This window comes from Lissotriton helveticus, chromosome 1_1, assembly GCF_964261635.1.
Source record: "Lissotriton helveticus chromosome 1_1, aLisHel1.1, whole genome shotgun sequence".
Taxonomy (NCBI): Eukaryota; Metazoa; Chordata; class Amphibia; order Caudata; family Salamandridae; genus Lissotriton; species Lissotriton helveticus.
The window spans coordinates 1,552,592,719-1,552,614,771 of record NC_136057.1 but is presented as its reverse complement, the minus strand read 5'-3'; positions in this window follow the sequence as shown (position 1 = coordinate 1,552,614,771).

Below are 22,053 nucleotides of genomic sequence, written 5' to 3'. Positions count from 1 at the left end.
AGCCATGTCGACGGTCACAGCTTGAGTGGTAGGTTCGGTAGAACCAGTAATGATTCCCACTCTGACACTGAAAGTGTTCCTGATTCCCACTTGGTAACGGGAAGGTTTGGGAGAACCATCCATAAATCCAAACGCTATGAAGACTTTGCTTGTGACTAAAGACAATTAGTTCAACATACATAAATGTTTTTGTTATATCACATTACGTGGCTTATTTGTTAAAACTCGCAAGAGAGGAAGATGTGTTGTATCCTAGTTCTGCAACACCCTCGTGCCCTTAGCGCGTGACGGTGTCAACCCATCTCTCCTGCGCGAGAGCATCCATTGTTCCCTCACCTTTCCTATTGGTCTCCCAACATTCCACTCTCTCTCTGGTCCCTTCCTAAACCACCAACTGTCATTTCTGAGATCTCTTAACTGACCTACACACCGCACTAGGTGTGGGGCTGTTTATAATAAACTTATACTTAATTCTACACTTCAGTCTCCTTCTTCGATTTACTACAAAGTGTCCGTGGGTCCATTTTGGGGCAGCCTGGAAGCAGGTGTGGTTTTGGCCGGCGTTGAGTGCGTGGATGGTGCTGACCTCGCAGTGGATTCTGGTGTGGTGGCGTTTGCGGGGTCCAGAGGTTCTGGTGCTGGGTGCGGTCCAGGCGTGGACGGGCGCAGACGAGCTTGCCTTTGGTGCGCCAGCCTGCATATGAGGAGGTTTGGGAGGGAGGAGCAGCTGGGTGGCGGGAGCTGGGAGGCCAATGGGTGTGCTGGGGGGCGGGGACACAGGGAGGCAGCGGTGGGAAGGCCGGGTCAGGAGCAGTGGGGGGCGGGGAAAGACGCCAGGCAACAGGGGCACAGGAATCGGCAATCCAGTCAACAGGTGACGAAAGGAGGACTCCACTTCCCCCACCATCTGTACCAGGAGGAGGGAGACCCTACCTCTCAAACCTCCTCCATGACAGATAGGTCAAGTCCTGATACACGGTATAAGCTGGATGCCATCTTTTTTGCCATAGGCCCCACCAGGAAAGTCTTGAAAAACAATTCTTCTTAGCTGGTTGACCTTAACCTGTAAGGTAATACAATAGAAAAATAGTTGACTGGGTATGCATGGTAAAAGTCACTGTGCCTGATATATGCCCAGTTGCAAAAGAGCAAACCTCCAAACTTCTTTTCATGGCTAAATATGCCAATATCTTTGAAGCTAGAATCAAGGTCCAGGAAGGAAGGGCTAGATGCAACATTAGGCTTGTAGACCTATCGGAGAATATTGAGGGAGGGTCCATGGTCACCATTCTGGCTGCGGGAAGTGGACGCCACTGAAGGCCTCTCTAAATTCTATGTCCTTGAGAGGGTGCCTTGGCTATTTGCTCATCCCTTGGTGCACCCCGGTAACTACAGGTGTCCAGCCGCCTTCATTTTTAGGGCCGAGATTCCCTGCTTCTGCAAGCACAGCAGGGTCCTTCGAAGTGGAGAATGTGATGGTTTCAATCTTTCCTGACTACACTGCAGCTATGCAGCAACACTTGGAGTTCTCCATCACTGTAAAGAAGTGACTAAATGAACTGTTCATCCCCTACACCCTGCTATTCCCAGCTAGACTACCTGTGCGCCTCAACAGACAAACCATGGCTTGTGATACTCCTGTGGAGGCCTGGAATTGACTTGACACTTGTGATATTAGTGTCCTCCCAGAAAGCCTGCGGGACCCTCCTCAACCTTTGAGGTGTAAACAACCCCTCCTGAAGAGACACAGGGGCACTTGCGCATTGCCAGCACAGGCTGGTAGGGAACGGGAAATAACCTTTACAACGCAACTTTTACAACGCACTACCATTACCACGAAACTTTTACAACACAACCTCCATTACATCGCATGCCATTACAACGCAACCATCACAACGCATGACACTACAACGCATACCACTACAACGCATGTCATTACAATGCATACCATTACAACGCATAACATTACAACGCATACCACTACAACGCATGTCATTACAATGCATACCATTACAACGCATAACATTACAACGCATACAACCCTTACACTATCCAACACTTACCCTACTGTTGCACCCCCTGGAGTTAGAATAGTAATTTTTACCCCTACACTATCTAATACTTACCATACATGCAATGTAATGGTATGCTTTGTAATGGTATGCGTTGTAAAGGTAGTATGCATTGTAATGAAATGCGTTGTAAAGGTAGTTTTAAAAAATGTGTTGTAATGGCATGCGTTGTAATGGAATGCGTTGTAATGGATGTTGTGTTGTAAAAAATGCATTGTAAAGGTATGCTTTGTAAAAGTATGCGTTGTAACGTCATACATCCTCAGGGACATCCTCTAGTTGCAGCGGCATTGGAGAAAGACTCCACTGAAATCAAGGAACACAGGGCTTCCTCTGCCAAGGATTCTGGCTCACGTACCATGAGCTACCAAGCTCTCACTCTAGCATTGCACTCTTGAGTCACACCCAGTACTGCTGACAACCTTATCTACAGATCTGGGAAACTATTTGGCTGTGGGAGCCAGACTTCTGTTCATCTGATGGATAAGGTCTAGGCACTCTTATATCCTTGGAAGTACTTGCTGTCTTGCCTGGGGGACTCTGGGTAGGAAGATCTCCATTACTACACTGTGGGTTTCGCCCTACCCACTGACTTTGAGTACTGGTTCACTTTGACCCCATTGAAGATGTGTTTTGTTATGGATTAATACAGTTTGGATGGAGCACAATGTAGCAACTGTCTTTGAGGAGGTACTTTTGTGGTGCTTCCTAGTTGGTCGCTTCTAACAGGGTTTGTTTACATTTTCCACTGGGGTGCACTCTTCCTACATGCTCAAACTTTGAGGCTGTGCAGGAGGATGTCCCTGATTTGAGCTTTCCTTTTGCTCCCATGGCTAGTACTGCTCCATTACCATCAGCAGTACTAGCCATGGGAGCAAAAGGAAAGCTCAAATCAGGGACATCCTCCTGCACAGCCTCAAAGTTTGAGCATGTAGGAAGAGTGCACCCCAGTGGAAAATGTAAACAAACCCTGTTAGAAGCGACCAACTAGGAAGCACCACAAAAGTAATGGATTGGAGAGGAACATGGCGGCGGCAGGCTAGCGGCTGCTGCGAGGCTCTGCTCCAACATGCCCTAAAACGAGTCTAAAGTCGGTCTATTGGATTATGGCTGCAAACTGAACGGTGAGATGGAAGGTATTACCTGTTGAAGATGTTTATTTTCGCCTTTTGAGAACTTTTCTTTCTCCGCTTTTCGTCCCGAGTTCTGCAGCGACACGGACGCGGACCGAACACAGAGGCACTAGGACCCTCGCGTAGCACAGGGCGGGTCCTGGAGATGCGAGAGTGCGAGCGGAGGTACACGGAGGAGCGGCTCACTAGGCAGCTGTATCGGATCCAGAGTGAAGAAATCAGCCGGCATACGAGGCCGGTTGAGAGAGGCTTCGTTGCAGACTCCTATCAAACGGTAAAGATAACAGAAGCCTCCAGGTTGCGGGTAAGCTGCCATAATATATGGCTTCGTTCAAGGGCTGCTTTTTGGTATAGAGTAAGCGTTTTTTCAAGGCAGGCTCACCCTGGGATAAACTCTACTAGCCGGGATCTGGCAGGTTGTATGGAGCCAGAAAGAGCTTTTTCTTTGGTACAAAAAACAACCCTAATATCAGGCAGCACGTCCAGCACAGGGGCATCAATTTGGAGCCCTGTATTGGACAGTGTTCCGGCTTCAAAGGGGGTTATTGTTGACTCTGTTGACTCTGAGAAAGGAGGTCTAGTAAAGAACCGCTATCAGCTACGTTCCAAGCAAGAACTTAAGAAGAAAGGGGTTCTTAACCCTTTGGATTTAGTGGAGGGTGCAAGAAGTGGGCCAATCCCTATTTCACCACTAAAGACAAACAAGAAGGGGGGTACAAAAAGGGGGAGATCTAAGCAACCATTAATACCTAGAGGGACTCCCTCTTTAACAAGTTTTTTTAAGATCATGGAACAAGCAGTGGCCCCTAAACCAGACAATATCAGGGATGATATAAACGAGGGGGAAGCGGATAAAGGGCTACATGGAACGGAGAAGCCCACAAGAGAAACGGTCAATAAGTTAAACGTTGACTCCCCTCTTCTTGCTACTTTCCCCCTGAGTAATAAGTATGCGATTCTGGGGACAGCTAACCCTCAGGATACTACAGGAGAGGCAGCAAAGCATCTTCCCAATCAAATTCTTGAACAAAGTGGGATAATTTCATCGGATGGCATGCAGGATAATCAGATTGCCGTATCCGTATCCAAGAATTTTCTAGCATCCCCACAATTTGGTCTGGAAAACGACACCTTTTCCACACAATTGAGTGGGGCAGCGGGAGACACTGGGGAGAATGGTTTAACAGAGGATAGACTGGGCTCCTTACTGCATTCGCTCAGGGCTGACTTACTAGCCGGATTTGAGATTTCCGAAAAAAATCAGAGGGGTCTGCATGACAGATTCGACCTGCTGGAGGCTAAAATTGAAGGTATCAGTGCTAGGACTAGTGATCTAGAAGTGAAAGTAACATCTCTCACAGAGTCTTCTAAAGAGAATTCTAAAGGCATAGATGCCCTGAAAGCCCAGAATCGAACTCTAACTATGGACTTAGAAAGGTTGGAAACTCAGTGTCGACGCAACAACTTGAGGATCCTTAAAATTCCGGAAGGTGCAGAAGTAGAAGATATAAAAGGCTTTGTATGCAGACTCCTCCGGGAGGATATCCTAAAGGATCGCCCAGACATCAATTTGGAAGCGGAGATTCAGCGGGTCCATAGGGACCCGTTTAGGCTACACCCAGAACGGAAGGCGCCTAGGAAAATCCTTGTCTATTTTCAAACCTACAGTGTTAAGGAGCTTATTCTTACTAGATGTCTTTCGCGTACTTCTCTGCATTTTCAAGCCAACCCCTACCAAGTTAGATCAGATATAGGTGGTAAAACAGCCCAAAGACAGTGGGAGCTCGGCTCCAGAATGCCAGAACTGCGTTCAATGGGGGCACAAGTTCAAATGAAATTTCCAGCCATCCTCAAAATAATGTGGAATAATAAAATGTTTACTTGTCATTTCCCGGAGGAAGCGGATGCGGTGTTAACTAAGATGAAGGAGAGGAAGGAGTAGATAAGGCAACTGAACTGAGATCCAACTGTCATCCTAGTTTAATTTAGTATAGAATACCATGGGAGTAGTGTTGGTAAAGGGGAGTGTGCTTGTGTTTATGCTCGGGAGGTAAGAAAAAAAAAAATAAAGAAAAAAAATATATAAATAAAAAAAAAAAAAATTAAAAAAAAAAGGGGAATCAAAAATTGGTTTGGGGAAAAAAAATAAAAAAAAGGGAGGAAAAAAAAAATATATACATAGCTTATAAGGGAAACTTGAGACTGACATTTTTCTACATATAGAGGTAGGGCAGAGGAGGTTCAGGGCCTTCTAGGGCGTAATCTCGCCAATCAGGAGGGAAGGGTTCCTCGGAGGGAGGGGGGGAAGGGTTCAGAGGGATTGGGGAGAAAATCAGAAAAAAAAAGTCCTCATTTGTCACAAATCTTTATTTCTTTTGAAAATTAAACGTTATAGCAGGCTACTATTCTTTTTCAGTTATCAACAGAAGGACAGTAAGATTATATGATGGCCCAACCAAGATCTACTAAAATTCTTTCATGGAACCTGAACGGGCTAGGGAGTCGTAAGAAACAATTAAACATTTCTCATTATTTAAAAAATACTGGAGCTTCCATAATCCTATTACAAGAAACACATTTGGAAGCGGATGAATGTAGGAAAATATTCACTAAACTTAACTGGGTACAGGAGATTCTCTGTTCAAAACAAACGGGTACAACGAGAGGGGTTGCAATAATACTTTGTGTCAATAAGGGTATTACACTGCATGATTGGGCCACAGATCAGTCAGGGAGGTGGTTGGCCGTAGTGGTCTCAATAAGTTCAGTTAGGTTTCTATGCAGGGTTTATTATGGTGCGAATGAGGATAATCCTAGTTTCCTTCAGAGATTAGAAAAATATATGATCCAGTATACAATCCCTATTGTGCTAGGGGGCGATTTTAACTTGTTATTAGATCCTACATTAGATCGTACCTCTAAATCTAGATATAATTGCCCAAAAAAATCTTTTTCGATCCTGAAGAACATTATGAAAGACTATACATTGTCAGACGTCTGGAGAGTTAAATATGGCACAAAAAAACAATATTCTTTTTACAGCAAAAAATACCACCAGTTCTCCAGAATAGATTTTTTTCTATTAGATCAATCGCTCTTAGCAACCACGGATTCTATCTCTTATATTCCGATCGGCCTGTCTGACCATTCAGTGGTTGAATTAAATATCAATATTCAGATGAATTTTCCCGAATATAGGTGGACACTGGATAGGACTATCCTTTTAAATGAAGTATTTAATATCAAAGTCAAAGAAAAGTCCACAGAATTCTTTGAATTTAATGATGAAACTGCTCCTGAGAATATTGTTTGGGATGCATTTAAATCTTACCTAAGAGGAATATACAGCTCCCAAATGATCATAAATAGGAAGCTTAATAAGGAAAAGGATATTAAAGAGCTTAGGCTAATTAAAATAAAAGAAGAACAGCTTCTCTCCGCTACTCTGGATGACAGAATTAACGTACCAAGATTGGAAAAAGAATAAGTAGACTTACAATTGAATTTTAGATCAAGAACCGAAAAATTACTCAAGGATAAATGGGAAGTCAGTAAATTACGCAATTTTGAATATGGAGAGAAGTGTGGGTCCCTGCTTGCGTGGAAAGCTAGGTCGGAGAGAACTAGAAATAACATCAAAACTCTGACACAACGAAGGACTGGAGTTGTTTTGACGGAAGATGATGAAATCAGGCAAGAAGCTAGAACATTCTATCAAGAACTATATACGGATAAAACTAACTGCTCAATGGACAAGCTGGATACTTTGCCGCTCTGGGGTGATTTACCACAATTAAAAGACTCAGACATAGCTCTTTTGGCAAAGGATATATCAGAAGGGGAGATTAGACTCCAACTAAAGAAGATGGCAAGAAATAAAGCCGCAGGTCCCGATGGCCTCCCAATAGAGACTTATAAAGAAAACATTGAAGAAATTCTAGTTCCAATTCAGAAACTATTCAATAGCATTTTTATTCAGGGAGAACAAATACCATCTTCATGGTTGGACGCTACAATCTCATTAATAGCTAAACCGAATAAAGACCCGGAAAAGATAGAATCATATCGCCCCATCTCACTTCTGAACTCTGACCTAAAAATATATTCTGGAATTTTAGCGACCAGACTGGCTAATGTCATAAAATCTATTATCCATCCCGACCAGAGGGGATTCATTCCTGGCCGTCAATTAAACGAGCTTACATTCCAAGTAATCGCTGCCATAGACTACGCCACAGAGAAAAAGAAGCCTCTTGCTATCGTCGCAATAGACGCAGCCAAAGCGTTCGACCAAGTGAATTGGCTTTTTCTTTGGAAAGCGATGAGGAAGTTTGGTTTTCCAGAGACTTTCATCAATGGAATTAGAACTTTATATGGGGGCCCGAGAGCCAGGATCCTGGTGAATGGCGGATTGTCAGACTGGTTAAATATTCATAGAGGGACAAGGCAAGGATGTCCTTTATCTCCATTATTATTTGATATATATATTGAGCCTTTTGTATGTTTTTTAAGACAGGATCCTATAATTCACCCTTTCAAAATTGGAGATTTAACAATTAAGACAGCTCTATACGCAGATGATCTCCTTTTGTATACTTCAAATCCATTAGATGCAATTCCAAGATTATTCCAACTTGCCGAGGAGTTTGGTATCGTTTCTGGGTATGGCATTAATAAGGAAAAAACTGATATTATGTGTTGGAATATCCCAGTCCCTATCCCAGAAGCTAAAACCAAGATGAGATATCTGGGCATTCAGCTCAATCATAAACTGGTTGAAATTCCCAAAACTAGTTGGGATGTAGTGATAAAAGAGGTTAGGAAACTTTTAACCAGATGGAACTCTCTGCCTTTAAATATTTACGGTAGAGTAAATTTGGTTAAAATGATCATCTTGCCAAAAGTAACCTTTCTTTTTAATTCCATTCCCTTAACATTTAATAAGAAAGACATTCTTAACTTACAGGGTAGGATAGGTTCCTTTATCTGGGCGACAAAATCTCCCAGGATAGCCTGGAGGAAGTTGAGGAGAGGATTAAAAATAGGCGGCCTTGCTCTCCCAGATTTACTTTTATACTGCTATGCTTTTCAATTTAAAAATTTTAGACTTCTAGCGAACAAATTAGATTCCACTTCTAATGGAATACTCTTCCGAGCCATGTTGTCTGATCTTCCATACGGGGCTGACTTCTTCACGTTTAAATTTGGAGACCAAAAATTCTTTAAAAAGGTCCGACTGAAGCTTTTGAAGGCTGTTTTACATAACTGGCTACAAATAAGAGGGATGTTAGGCATACATTATTATCATACACATGCCCCGAAATGGGATTCCCCTGGTACTCCGGAATGTTTGACAGATCAGTTAGCACTTCCGTTAAAGAGCGCTGGTCTCTCCAAATGGGGGGACTTTTTTGATACATCAAGAGCACTAAAATGGGAAACGCTGGCAGGCTTAACTGGGGGAACTCTCACGAGATTTAAGTTCTATCAATTATCGGCCTGGTGGGGAAGTCAAGCTTGGGATTCTGATGATGAGAACCCCCTTCTAGACCTAATTAGTAATAATACGATAAGAAAGGGGGAGACTGCCCAATGGTACAAAATCTTCATAAACAATAAGGACAATCAAGAGGCAGAGATTACTAAGTTATGGGACCCCGCTATCCTTCAGATTTCGGATAACCCTGTTAAATTATGGACAGATTCTTTTTCCATGTCCCAAAAAATAATTAAACCTTCTAACTTAAGAAGAAATCATCTATATACATTGTACAGGGTTTACTGGTCTCCAGCGAAACTTTCCAAGATGTCCTCAGTTCAATATTCTTGTCCCAGATATAAGTCACAAGAAGCAGATGATATACATATGTTTTTTGAATGTCCAAGTATAAACAACTTTTGGGGACAAGTTTGTGGGTTTTTGGAGGAGGTACTTTCATTTTCACTTACATACACTTTAAGTTTGGTTTTTTTGGGTCTCCCACTTGATTATGACATTAATAGCAACATATCACAGTTTATTTTTTATGTAATAGTGATCGCCCGAAGAGAGATCTGTAAAGAGTGGAAGTCTGCGCTTCCCCCGACATTCGCAGATTTCCTTAAAAACATCATGGCGGTGAGTAAATTGGATATTTTATGTGGTGGAGAGGAGTCTGCTAAATTATGGTCAGTCTTGAATGCCTGGAGTGAGAAATAGTCCAATGATTATGCCAGAGGTTTTGTGGACTTGTCCTTCCTTTGTAGCAAGTACCAACACGAGAGGAAGTTGGACGGGTAACAACCTTACCTCTGGGCAATCTTCATTGGCTATCCACAAACAAGAGGGCTGGTAAAGTTAGTTTGTGTCAGTGGCCTGAAGAGCGCCTATTTAGAGCAACTATCTACTGGTGGCATATATGAGGATTAAAAATAAATTATAAGAATAAAAAATAAAATAAAAAAAAAAATAGAAAAAAAAAATGGCTAGTACTGCTCCTATCCAGAGCATAATCTAATCGCTTGGCATGTGGAGGACTTAATTCTCCGAATGAACAATATACAGTACAAGCATTTCTTAGAAGGAGTAATGCCCAGATCGCACTCCTCCAGGAAAACCATCCCACTAAACTGGAAAACCAAGCACTGCAAAAACACTGGCGGCATAAAATCTACGCCTCTAATTTCCCGTTGATGAGATCATCACTCTGGAGGGGTGGCATGTTGTGCTGGGGTCCAAACTGGATGGTAAAGATGTAGCACTCATTAACGTATATGCCCCCCAACACAGTCCAATTGACATTTCTCTCCTCAATCATGCCACACATCACTGTACTGTATTAGCCTCTAATGGTGGGTGGGGACCTACATTATGCGGCTAATTTTAATCTAGAAAGTTTGCACCTCCCCACTTCATCACTACACTAGAGAGCTCTGCTCTTTAACTCTGGAGACACATCAATTCTTGGAAGGCACACATTCCTAGGGACATTGCATACTCCTACTACTCTGTTATGATGAATGGGTGATTCCAGCTGAATACCTCACAAAAGCCCACTCCAAATAGAAGGAGTTCAGAGGTGGCTGGCTCATGGTGGGATTTATCGAACCAGCCGGGAGAGAAGGCGCGCTGGGTTTAAACGCGATACTAGTCAGGTAAGAACAGGGAACAGGAGGTCTGCTGCGTTTGGGGCAGCGCCAGAATTGCTTAACGGGAAGGACAGTTTTATTCCTTGAACACGGCAAAGTACAGTTGTTTTGGTTAATATACCTTTCAGAAGGGAAGCAAACTGGTGGGGGCAATTAGCAACAGGATTTTAGGAGGGGGGTTTCTAAACAAAAACCTGAACCTCATGGTCAACATAATGTTAACTGCTATAATTGGACATAGCGATGCGCTTGATGAGTAGTGGCATGGGATATTGATATACGAGTCAAACTTGACTGCACATTTGCATATATATTTTTTGCATTACCGAGGGGTGCTGGTACTGTGTTTAGCACACCTGGGTAGACAGGTACATTGGGGCAACTCGGCCAATTGTAATGGGCTTGAAACATAAGTGTGTTTTCATTTCTATTGCACACATAGACATATATTTATTGTTTTAACAGAAACTTCCTCATTAATGGGATGGATGGGACAAGACATTCAGAGCAGATTATCAATACATAATTTGGAGGTATGTTTTCAGTATCAGTAATTTTAAGGGTACTGGTTACTGATGCTTGGGAGGTGGATTAGTGAATTGGATCAGACAGGGCCATTGACATTGAAGGAGGGGAGTGATGGGATACTATTAAGATATTCGACTTTGGGAGAAGGAATTGAAGGGTTCTGAATAACTGCAATTATAATTAATTTGAATTAAGACTTTAATGAATTGTATTAGGTTGGGATGTGAAAGCATGATATGTACTCACGAGGCAGTCATGGGTACCAGGTGCACAGTATAGAATTATTGTTATATTGGTACAAGGGAATTTTATACCCTTGTAACCAGGGAGGATTCAAAGATTGGATATAGGCAGGCATTACTGGTTAAGAATTGAGTTAATGTAATAATTGTGTGGACACTGATGAATTCTTGTTCTTGAAAAAGAGGAACACCAGTAATTTGTTCATTGATGTATTGTGTTTTATTTTAATTTACAGCCCTAATGATGTCCAAGTGTGGACGAAATGCGTTGGCTGATTGATTTGTTACTATATTGTGTGGATCTAACAATTTAAAAGGTTTTTGAAATAAACCACAGAGTTTGAAATTCATGAAAGACTGTCTATGAACCCTTTTTTTAGGTCTCGCGTCAGCGAAAGACCTTATGTCGCCCGTTTTCGGGAATGTGGACACCAATCTGACACGAGCGTTTCCTTCGCAGTTTTCACTGCGGGAGCGCGCGTCTGACCCGCGCATGCGCAGAGTAACACAGCCCTTGTTCTTTCCTTGCAGCGGCTACGCTGCTTGGTGGCGCCTCCTCAACAGCCGGCTCCGGCGGCGTCGCAGTCAGTAAATTGAGGAAGCGCCGGGCCAGGGATGTTGCTCCACACCGGTAGCCGAGGCCACGGCTCGTGATTGTGGGCCGACCCTGCAGGAAGAGGCAGCCGGGGGCGCGGGCCTGTCAGCGCCAGGATGAGCTCATCGTCCACAGCTGGGACCGAACGGCCCTGGAGACGGCTCCTTCGGACGACCCGTGTGCGCCGCGGCGGCTGTGAGCGCGGAGCAGGCCGTCGATCCCCGGTGTAGCGCAGACAGCCTCCCCGCGCTCCAAGCATGCCTGGGCTGGTGGCGTTCGGCAGGCGCTGGGCTATAGCCAGCGACGACCTGGTGTTCCCCGGAGCCTTCGAACTCTTCTACCGGATCATATGGTGAGCAGAGCGGCCTGTATTTTACTAGGGGGTGGGAGGTTACTTTGCCCTCTCATGGCGTGCATGGAGTAAGGCACACACGGAGGTAAACACAGAGCTGTCAGTTCTACTCGCCTGGGCGGGCCTCTCTGGCGGCTCTTCCCTGATTAAGAGACCGAGGATGAATGCCCAGCATTCGGTAGCTGCCTCGCTGTGATAAAGTCAAAAGTGAAAAGATTAAGCAATATCTTACTTAAAACAACCCCAAATTTGGCGATTTGCAGAAAATGTCTCTGAGAATGGCATTTTAATTATACAGGATGTACGAAAGCGCTGCGAAGATAGGGGCGTGGCTCCCTGCCACGGGCATTTAATACCATATTCAGGGTCTATTAATTGCACAAATCAGGATGGATTCACTTAAAAGTCAATCATGGCAAAGCCGAGCTTGCCTATTTTATTTAAATGGCACTAGAGTCGGACATTGAGTGCTCTCACGTTTAACTATACTTCACACACGATATTATGGGGTGTTTCTACAGTACTTGCATTTCTCACCATGGTGCTATATTTTAAAGTGCCATTCTTCGTATTGTATTTCACTACGGGGAAGTATTAGTAATAGCACTTTTCACTAAGGTTGGGGTACTTTTTTATGTGCTGTTCCGCCCTATTAACAGGAACGCTATACTCCAAATAGGGGTCTCCAGCTTTGCCTATGATGAGAGCTGCTTCTGATCAATGGAAACTGAAGCCCTGCAGACACATGCCGTGGACAGCTTGCAGTCAGTCCGAATGTTTTACTGCAGCATTTCTCCCATTTGGGCTAGGCCGCCCAAGGGATGCCAAAACTACAAGTCCAACAATGCAGTGCGGTTGAGTTGAAGCCAGACTCGGTAAACCTCACAGTTCACACTTACCAAATGCAAAATGCAGTTTGAAATTGGCAAATATATTCAGAACTGTGGTGCTTAGGCAAATTAAACTTTTCTAGAATGCTTCCATTGATGAATGTATATGGTGCTTCCATTGATGAATGTATATGGCACATTGTACTATTAAATGATACCATTTACATTAGTATAAAATGCCTGTGGCGTATGTTGGGTTACAAGCAACACTTCTCTAATACACACTTTTGTTGGCTTCTCTTCTTTGCAGCGATATTAAAATACAAAGCAGGGGAAAGGGCGCTGAAAAACTATTTTTATGATAAACTCTGGAAAGGGTTTGCATTCTTTGTTCAAGTATTGTGTCCGTGTGTAACATAAATGGTGCTCATGTAACCTCAAATACCTTTGCTATGAAAGAACAGATCGCCAAATTCATGCACTTTCAATGGTTGAGAGGAAACTGTTAAATGACCTAGCGATAAAACAGCACATCCACTTTCAAATCAACCAGCATTAACAAAGCTACAGGAAAACAATTATAGGCTCTAGCCTCCCGGAAAACCTCTTTCATGTGCTCCTTAACTTTTCATTGAGGTTTTAGTTTCAATGTACAAAGTCGTGTAGTGCAGTTTATGCCCCTTCCTCCACTTCACAGAATGGGAAGAGCCCTTCTCAGTCTCCCATATCTCACACATTTTAGTTGTGCTTTTCTGGCATTTTTTAGTGGAAGCAAATATTTTTGGGGGGGAATGTGTGCACAAACAAAGGCCACCTTTCTTTATAATTGTTTCATCATTTTAAAACTTGGTAACACACTCACACAAATACACTCCACACTACACCACATCATTTCAATCTGCATAATTCAACTAAACGTCATACACTTTCACACTACACAATTCTACCCTACACATATTCATTCTGCACCACATAATTCAGATACAAAGTCCTAACTCAACAACACAATTGCACAACACACCGCATACATCCAATGCAAACCGCAGAATTCCACATCAAACCTCAAAATACCATTCCACTTAATTACACTCCATAACATACAATACCACTTCACATAATTCCAGTACACACCATGCCACATACTTCCACTACACACATCCTATCCAATCCACACCACACAATTCCACAACTAACAATTACAATCCAACCCACATATTTCTACTCCACACCACATACATCTACTCCAAAGCAAAACATATGGGTAAAAGACATCATAATTCACACCACTAATAACTCTGACTCTCACAAATGCGAGACCTGTTGCATTGCAAATGCTTGTATGGCCTTGCTGCTTTCACATGCATCCTTTCTGCTGCAGATTGCCCTCACAACTTCTATTGTGAACAACAGAATCTGCACTTACTCTTCCAAGTCACATTACTTGAATGATTTAAGGCAATACATTCAGGTTACATTATAATTTGTAGGTGTTGGTTTCAAATGCTCTTTCTGGCAGCATCTTCCTGTTCTGTGTTAGTAAATATGATTTGAAACGCTGCAGAGGGTCTTGTCCAGCCATCATGTATTTAACAATTCTATTCAGTTTCAAAAGCTGCTATTTACAATAGTTCGATTTCACTTTTCATTAAAAACAATCTTACTGCGGCTAATACAGATCATGCGTACTCTGCATAATTTTAAGAGGTGTGTACCTATGCTACTTCTCTATGACTGAAGCAAATTTGTGACCCTCCGCAACTATCAATTTTTAATGTATTTTCTTAAAGCATAAGTAAATACAATTAAAAACAGGTGAAACCTATTGATTTCACTGCAGACCGCCATCTGAATTGCCTTTTAAATCTGTATCATCAGTGTTGGATTTGGTGGCTCTTTTACTGCTTCAGGGCAGAGTAAATCAGACCATTTATAAATGGCTACTGCTTATAAACAGTCGCAGTGTTCAACAATTGTATAGCTCTGTAATCCCTAGTTGGTTTTTTTTGCACGTTATTTAAGACACTCCCTTTATTACATTACCTACGCTTCTGGCGTTATCCTTTCAATCCACTTTTTGCTGCTGTACTGTCCCTCACATTTTAGCAAATTAAGGCGTTATGTGGGGCTGTTAGGGCAGGACGATGGTAGGTGGTATTGCAAGTTATTTCACCCTTCACCCCCTCTCAACCCATTGTAACCTCCTTCAGCGCTGTGCACCCCTTCACACACTCGCACATAGCTGACGATCACTGCGTGCTCTCAGAGAGGCCAGGTATTGGATGGGCGTACATCAGCCGTGTGATGAGACTACAGGCCAGGTAACGTCCCCCAAGTGACTTGTGTTCCCACTATCTTTCCGCAGCTTGCACCTGTTTAGTCCTCCCATGCACCCAAATGTGCTGCATTATACCGCATAATTTGGCCTCTTTTTTTTATTTTTATTTTTTATACCCAACGCTGCCGCATACTATAGCCCAAGCCATTGTTGCTGCTTATTTATCTTATGCAACTAACAACCATTGACAAACCCAATAGACCTGACTTATTGTCAGTATGCTTCTACTCGTTGTATCATATATCTGGATGCAATGACAGAAACAGCCAAAATACAAGTGGGGCAGCACACTAAGCTAAGCACGAAATTTTTTTTGCACGTTACTTAAGCCACTCCCTTTATTACATTACCCACACTGCTGGTGTTATCCTTTCAATCCACTTTTTGCTGCTGTACTGTCCCTCACATTTTAGCAAATTAAGGCGGTATGTGGGGCCGTTAGGGCAGGCCGATGGTAGGTGGTATTGCAAGTTATCTTACCCTTCACCCCCTCTCAACCCATTGTAACCTCCTTCAGCGCTGTGCACCCCTTCACACACTCGCACATAGCTGACCATCGCTGCGTGCTCAGCATGCCACCATTCCTACAAAAATAAATACACATTTTTTGGCCTACAATTTATAGACTTTTGTTGCAATTGGTGTTGCAATATTTAGCAATGCCAATAGCTCAAATTTAATTAATGCGAGACCTATTGCATTGTAAATGCTTGTTTTGCATGAAACCATTATTTGAATAATAGATTTGAGAACATTGTGAACTGAGGTGCTCTTTTCAGGATAGGTTATGACTTCTAGTTCATTAGTGGCCCAGTTGCGGTGGGACCATTGAAAGTTGAGCGTGGATGAACTACCTAATCGACTAACCGGTATTGCACACCAGTGCGCACATCACCTAACCCTTACAGCCTATCGAGTTAGATGAATAAACTATAAAATATTGAGTAAAGTCCTAGTGAACAGAATGCTTCCCTATGTAGGTGACCTCGTCCACGAGGATCAATCTGGCTTCATCACAGTCTGCTGCACAGTAACGAATATCCGACAACTGACTGTTCCATGTAATGCAAACCTCAATGGCTGATCACCCATAGGCCCTAGTAATTGCAGTGAGTGCAATTGAGAAAGCCTCAGAGTCTTTATGTTGTAATTACCTGTTCGTATTTAAACAACAATGTCTCAACCGGATTCAATGAGGAAGGCAGATAACAGGTATGTACACGACATTACAAGGTAGCAAAGAAAGGAGAGACTCAGTATTTTTTCAAAAGTGCTCATGGCATCATATATTAAATTCACAGTTTTATACAGGACAGTTATAACAGCACTGTGAGCATAAACTGCGAAGGCAACCCAAGGGAACTTTGTGCATGTAGTGCTAGTGGAACAAAGAGTGACGGCGCGAGTGACAAGTGGAAACACAGCGAAGGACGCAAGGTGACCAGGTGAAGAAAAATAATATATACAAAAACAATGGTTCCTCTTCAATGATTGGAAGACATGTAACTATTTATGAACCAAGGTTGAGAATGCGCCGTGAGTTGCGCTGTATGAGCGGTCGACGGCGTTTCGATCCTATCAAGTCAGAATCATCATCAGGACCGTGTTGCCATTTTCAAAGGTGATGATTAGAGGGAAGGGAGTGTGCTGGAAACTAGCAGACTTGCATGTCTGGTGCTGTACAAGGAGGTGGCTGTAGACAAGAATCAGCAGCCGTGGTAGAAACAGTGGGGAGCGGAAGAGGAGACAAGGTGCAGGGTTGGATCCCCGATCCACTGTGTGGCTCCCAGATGGGTGACCTGGCGGCTCGGACCTAACTGCAGCGTCCGGACGACCTTTGTATTTACTCAGCGGCTCTGAATTTCTTCTCTAAGGTACCCGCACCGGGACTCTGGCAGTGGATCGTGCCCGACAATGCCTACATTCTCCCCTGCAACCCAGGTCACCCCTCCGGGAGCCACACAGTGGATTGGGGATCTGACCCTGCACCTTGTCTCCTTTTCCGCTCACCACGGTTTCTACCACTGCTGCTGATTCCTATCTACAGCCACCTCCTTGTACAGCACCGGACCTGCGAGTCTGCTACTCTCCGGCACACTCCCTTCCCTCTAATTATCACTTTGAAAAATGGCAACCCGGTCCTGATGATGATCCTGACTTGATAGGATCGAAACGCTGTTGACCGCTCATACAGCGCAACTCATTCTCAACCTTGGTTCATAAATAGTTATATGTCTTCCAATCATTGAAGAGGAACCATTGTTTTTGTATATATTATTTTTCTTCACCTTGTCACCTTGCGTCCTTCGCTGTGGTTCCACTTGTCACTCGCGCCGTCACTCTTTGTTCCATCAGCACTTTTAAAAAAATACTGTTAGGCTTTCCTTTCTTTGCTACTTTGTAATGTTGTGTACATACCTGTGTATCTGCCTTCCTCATTGAATCCTTTTGAGACATTGTTGTTTAAATATGTATACTTACCCCGATCTTAATCCGGTCTATGGGTTATACTCTTGTTGTTCTTTACTACGTAATTACCTGTTCATCACAATGGCTAGTATGGGGTTCGACAGCCGGTTGCTTTCCAGTACACCCGGTTGAATATGAACTAATTGAATTATGTGAAGACTGATACTGCTTTCTCAGGTCTGTGCCACAGACAGGGATACTTCAATGGGTTGCTCCCTCTAACTGTTACTATTTGCCTTGACAATGGATCCATTAGCCATTATGCTCCAAACTGGACATGATTTCCATGGGCTGCTCATTGACGGCTCACCCCTACAGAGAAAATTTTATGCTGATCCCCTTTATATGTATGGTGAACACTCAGCTTTGGAGGGTGCTATTGGGGCAATAGCAATCTTTGCGATCTGCTTAGGCCTTCGTGTAAATTAAAATACCTTCAATGCTTTCACACTGTAGGTCCCAACTTCTCAGGCCCCTCTACCTGAAATAGGTTGGATTCTCTGTTGGGAACAGATCACTTTTCGGTACCTTGGGGACAATATGTTTCATACCAAAAATGAATTAATAGAGGGTAACATCAGGACAATGCTTGCTTCCCTACACCAATCCATATGCTTCTGGCTATCCCTTATGCTATCTGTGAAGGGTAGGGTTGCTTTTTAAAAGATGGTAATTTGCTGCTCTCCCCATTTGTCTCCTTAAGTCCCCCTTCAATGAGGTGAATGGCATGTTGACTCAAATAATTTAGTAAGAGTAACATCATCAGATAGCCTTGAATAAACTGTGGCTTCCCACAGAAAAGAGGGAGACCGATGGCCCCAAATAGGAGTCCCACTGGAGAGCTAGGCGGTTTAGTGAGGGGGCAGAGAGTCTGAGATTCATACCACCTGTGCCACCATACTGGCTCTGCTGCTCACTCTCTGTCCTAAGCAGCAGGAAGGAGTAGAGGGTCCTCTGCTGTATACCCTTCAGTTTGCATTGATCCGAGCACTTCAGTGCATGGGTACCTAGCTTCCATAAACAACACACCTGCCCTTGATAACCCTACTGCACTAGCCACATGTGACCTTTTTTCTAAACAGGTAAAAAGGTCAAAGGGATAGCTAGTACACATGTTGTCAATTTTGTTATCTACGACTTACAAGTAAGAGGTTTTAGTGAAAAGTATGTATCTGAACCAAACACAAATTTCTGAGAGAAGAAGAAAAAAAGGTAATATATTGTGACAATTCATGGATAGTTTAGTCCTCCTATGGGTGAAGTTAAGACTAGTATGGCACACATCCATGTCCACGGCCCACACATCGCTGGAAGAGCTTTAGGACTTAGAGGGAAACCTCCAGATTGGGAAAGAGCAAGTCACATGAGTCATGACCTGCTTTTATGGAGGGCTTTACTCACAAAGTCATCAGAGAGATCCTACGTAGACAGTTTTCTGGAGGGCCACTCAAAGACTCTGGGTCCAGAACTGAGAGAGTGCCTGCACATGCCCTTCACCCTGAAGGAGCTCCAAGACGGTCTTCCAGTGGAACTTGATGTCAAACTGTGGGTCCTGATCAACCAGGACTTGCTGAATCTCCACTAGAAAATGGTGGACTAGGGCAGTATGCCACAATTCTTGTATGAAGGCATGATAACACTTTTGTATAAGCAGAAGGGAGAGATAGAGCATCTCAAGAAGTGCATGACCATCTCACTTATCAATGTGGACTGCAAAATCCTAGTGAAGTTAATGGCCAACTGTCTAAAGAAGGTAATAGAAAAGATAGTGCACCCTTACCAGTACTGTGGGATACTAGGCCGGTAAATTTCAGACGGACTTTTCCTGGTTCAGGACATGGTTGAGTATGTCACAAGTCAAATGTTTCAGGCGGCCCTGGTCAATCTAGACCATAAAAGGTGATTTGACCATTCCTCCCATGAGTTCATAGTCCCGACACTCAACGTACTGGGACTGGGCAACTGCTTTTGTGAAGTGGTTACCATAATCTATAGAGCTATCCGTGACAATGCATTAGTTAACAGACGAAAAACATCCCCTTCAATGTCCTATCCTGCCTGGCATAGGCAGGACTGTCCGCTCTCACCTATTCTCTTCACAAGCTTAAAATGGCTCACAGATACCATGATTGCGGCAAAGCCCCAGTCCAGAATTCTGCTGGTCTTTGGGAGGAAATGTGCATTGGTGCGGTTTTACAGACAGAATACACAAGACCATATTTGCGAATGTTTTTTTCTATTTACATTCTGAAAATACATACTGTGCTAAAGCGTTGCTTTATTAACTCTATAACATATTTGGAAAAAATAAACATCCTACATTATGGCATTCTTTATAAAGGAACTCTAGACTCGGAGGGCACTGCTTGGTGATGTATGTAAAATTGTGTTGCATGGCAACGTATTCCCTGAAAAATGAAATGCACTTTACTAGATTGCTGCACATGATGTGTTTGCACAAATCGAAACAGTTCAGCACTACGAACAGAGATTTCGAACACAAGCAAGCGTGAAAAAGTTTGAAATGGGTTTGTTGAGCTGGAATGTGTCAGTCAACACATCTGACGCTATTGAGAGATTTATGATTTTATACCAGACCCCCGGGTTCCTGTTATTTTGAAAACTGGTTCTGAATGACAGGAAAGTAAAAAATAGCACTTCCAAAAATGTGAAAACTTGTCAGCCACTGCACTTGTTCGTGAACATCTCACACACAGTTCTCCATATTCACTTTGCTAGAGTCAGTGTAAAAAAAAAAATGCCAAGGACTGAATTTTTCGAATAAAAAAAAGCAAAGTTTTACAAGGGAAAGGAAATTCAGCTTATTTTCTGAAAGTGCATGTACATATTATCTGCTTTATTAGAAAGGGCTGTTGGTATGCAAACGAAAGACAAAACAGTGAGGCTATGAAGATGCCCTGCTAAGCTGTTATTTACTCTTAACAGCTCTTTATGCAGGCCCGGCTTTAGCGCTGGTGGTACACAGTGACACAATCTTTGGTAGCCTCCCCAATTACCACTTTCTCAATGTAACAATATCACGCTCCAACAGTTCCCCACATCTTTCTATAGCCCCCTCTCACACATATTTAATTTGATTCTTAGTGCTACTCGTGCCAATGTCGGGTGTGAAAGCACTTTACATCAAACACACTTTAAACGGCAACCTGAATCATACATGTGTAAATCAATGTAAAGGAAATATTGAATAGGACAATGATGACCACAAGGTGTAGGAGTCACATGTCATCCATACTGGTAGGTTTTATATTTTAGGAGTACTTTGTCTGGAGAAGCACTATCTCAGGATTTAAAACTTAACAGTAGTTGGGGTTGACTTGACTAATAATCGTTTATTTGTACCCAAACAAACCAATTTTAGCAACCTTAGTCTAAGGTGAGAAAGTGCCTCTTTTTGCATGTTTAGCCACCGCTTTTTGCCTGGTTTTGATGGGTTTCAAACGTTGTGCACAGGCTCCCTGCATACCAGGTCCCCTGTGCCAGTGCTCCTTCCCTAAAACAAACTCCCAATTGGTACTTCTGCCCCCTGTAAGTCCCTACTAAATGGTACCCTGGGTACCTAGGGCCTGAGAGCTGAAGAGGGTCCCTTGGGACCCTCCCCTTACTGGGACCATGCCACTCTCCTTGCAGCCTGCATGCCACTGTGAGGAAGAAAACGACAACGTCGACATTGCACCCTGCCCTGGTGCCATGCCAGCTAGCACTGCCTGGCAGCATAGGTAGGTCATCCCTCTAGCAGGCCTCACAACCCTAAGGCAGAGTGCACTATGCTAGAGGTGAGGGCATATCTGCATGGGCGGATATGTCCCTACAATAATGGGCACCATTTTCTAAAAATGTAAGTGCCAGTGAAGCCATAGAGAGTACATGGGCTGAGAAACCAATAACTCGAATTCCACAGCAGCATGATGGCTTCAATGAATACAGGGGTGTTTGGTACCAAACTACTTCTTTCAATGAACCCACGCTGATGCCAGTGTGGGATTCATCATTGTACCATGTACTCAGAGGGAACTTTCAGAGCTTCCCCCTGAATCCCTCTCAACCCTGGTGTGTTCTCTGACCGGCTGTAGGCAGCCAGCCACCACCAGACATGTTTCTAGACCCCTGGGTAGAGAGTCCCTGCTCCTCTCTGGGACCAGAAAATATGCACATCCTGGGCAAAGGTGTTATGCTTCCTCCCCCAAGAGCTGCCTGAAGAGGGGAGCATCAACGACCTGCTGCCTTTGTAATACAACCCCCAGCCTCTGCTGCTAGTGGCAGTCCCTGGTTTACACCCCTACTTTGGGTGGGAGAACTGGCAGGAAAATTCCAAAAGATAGGAGCTGTGCCCACATCTGCCAACCCC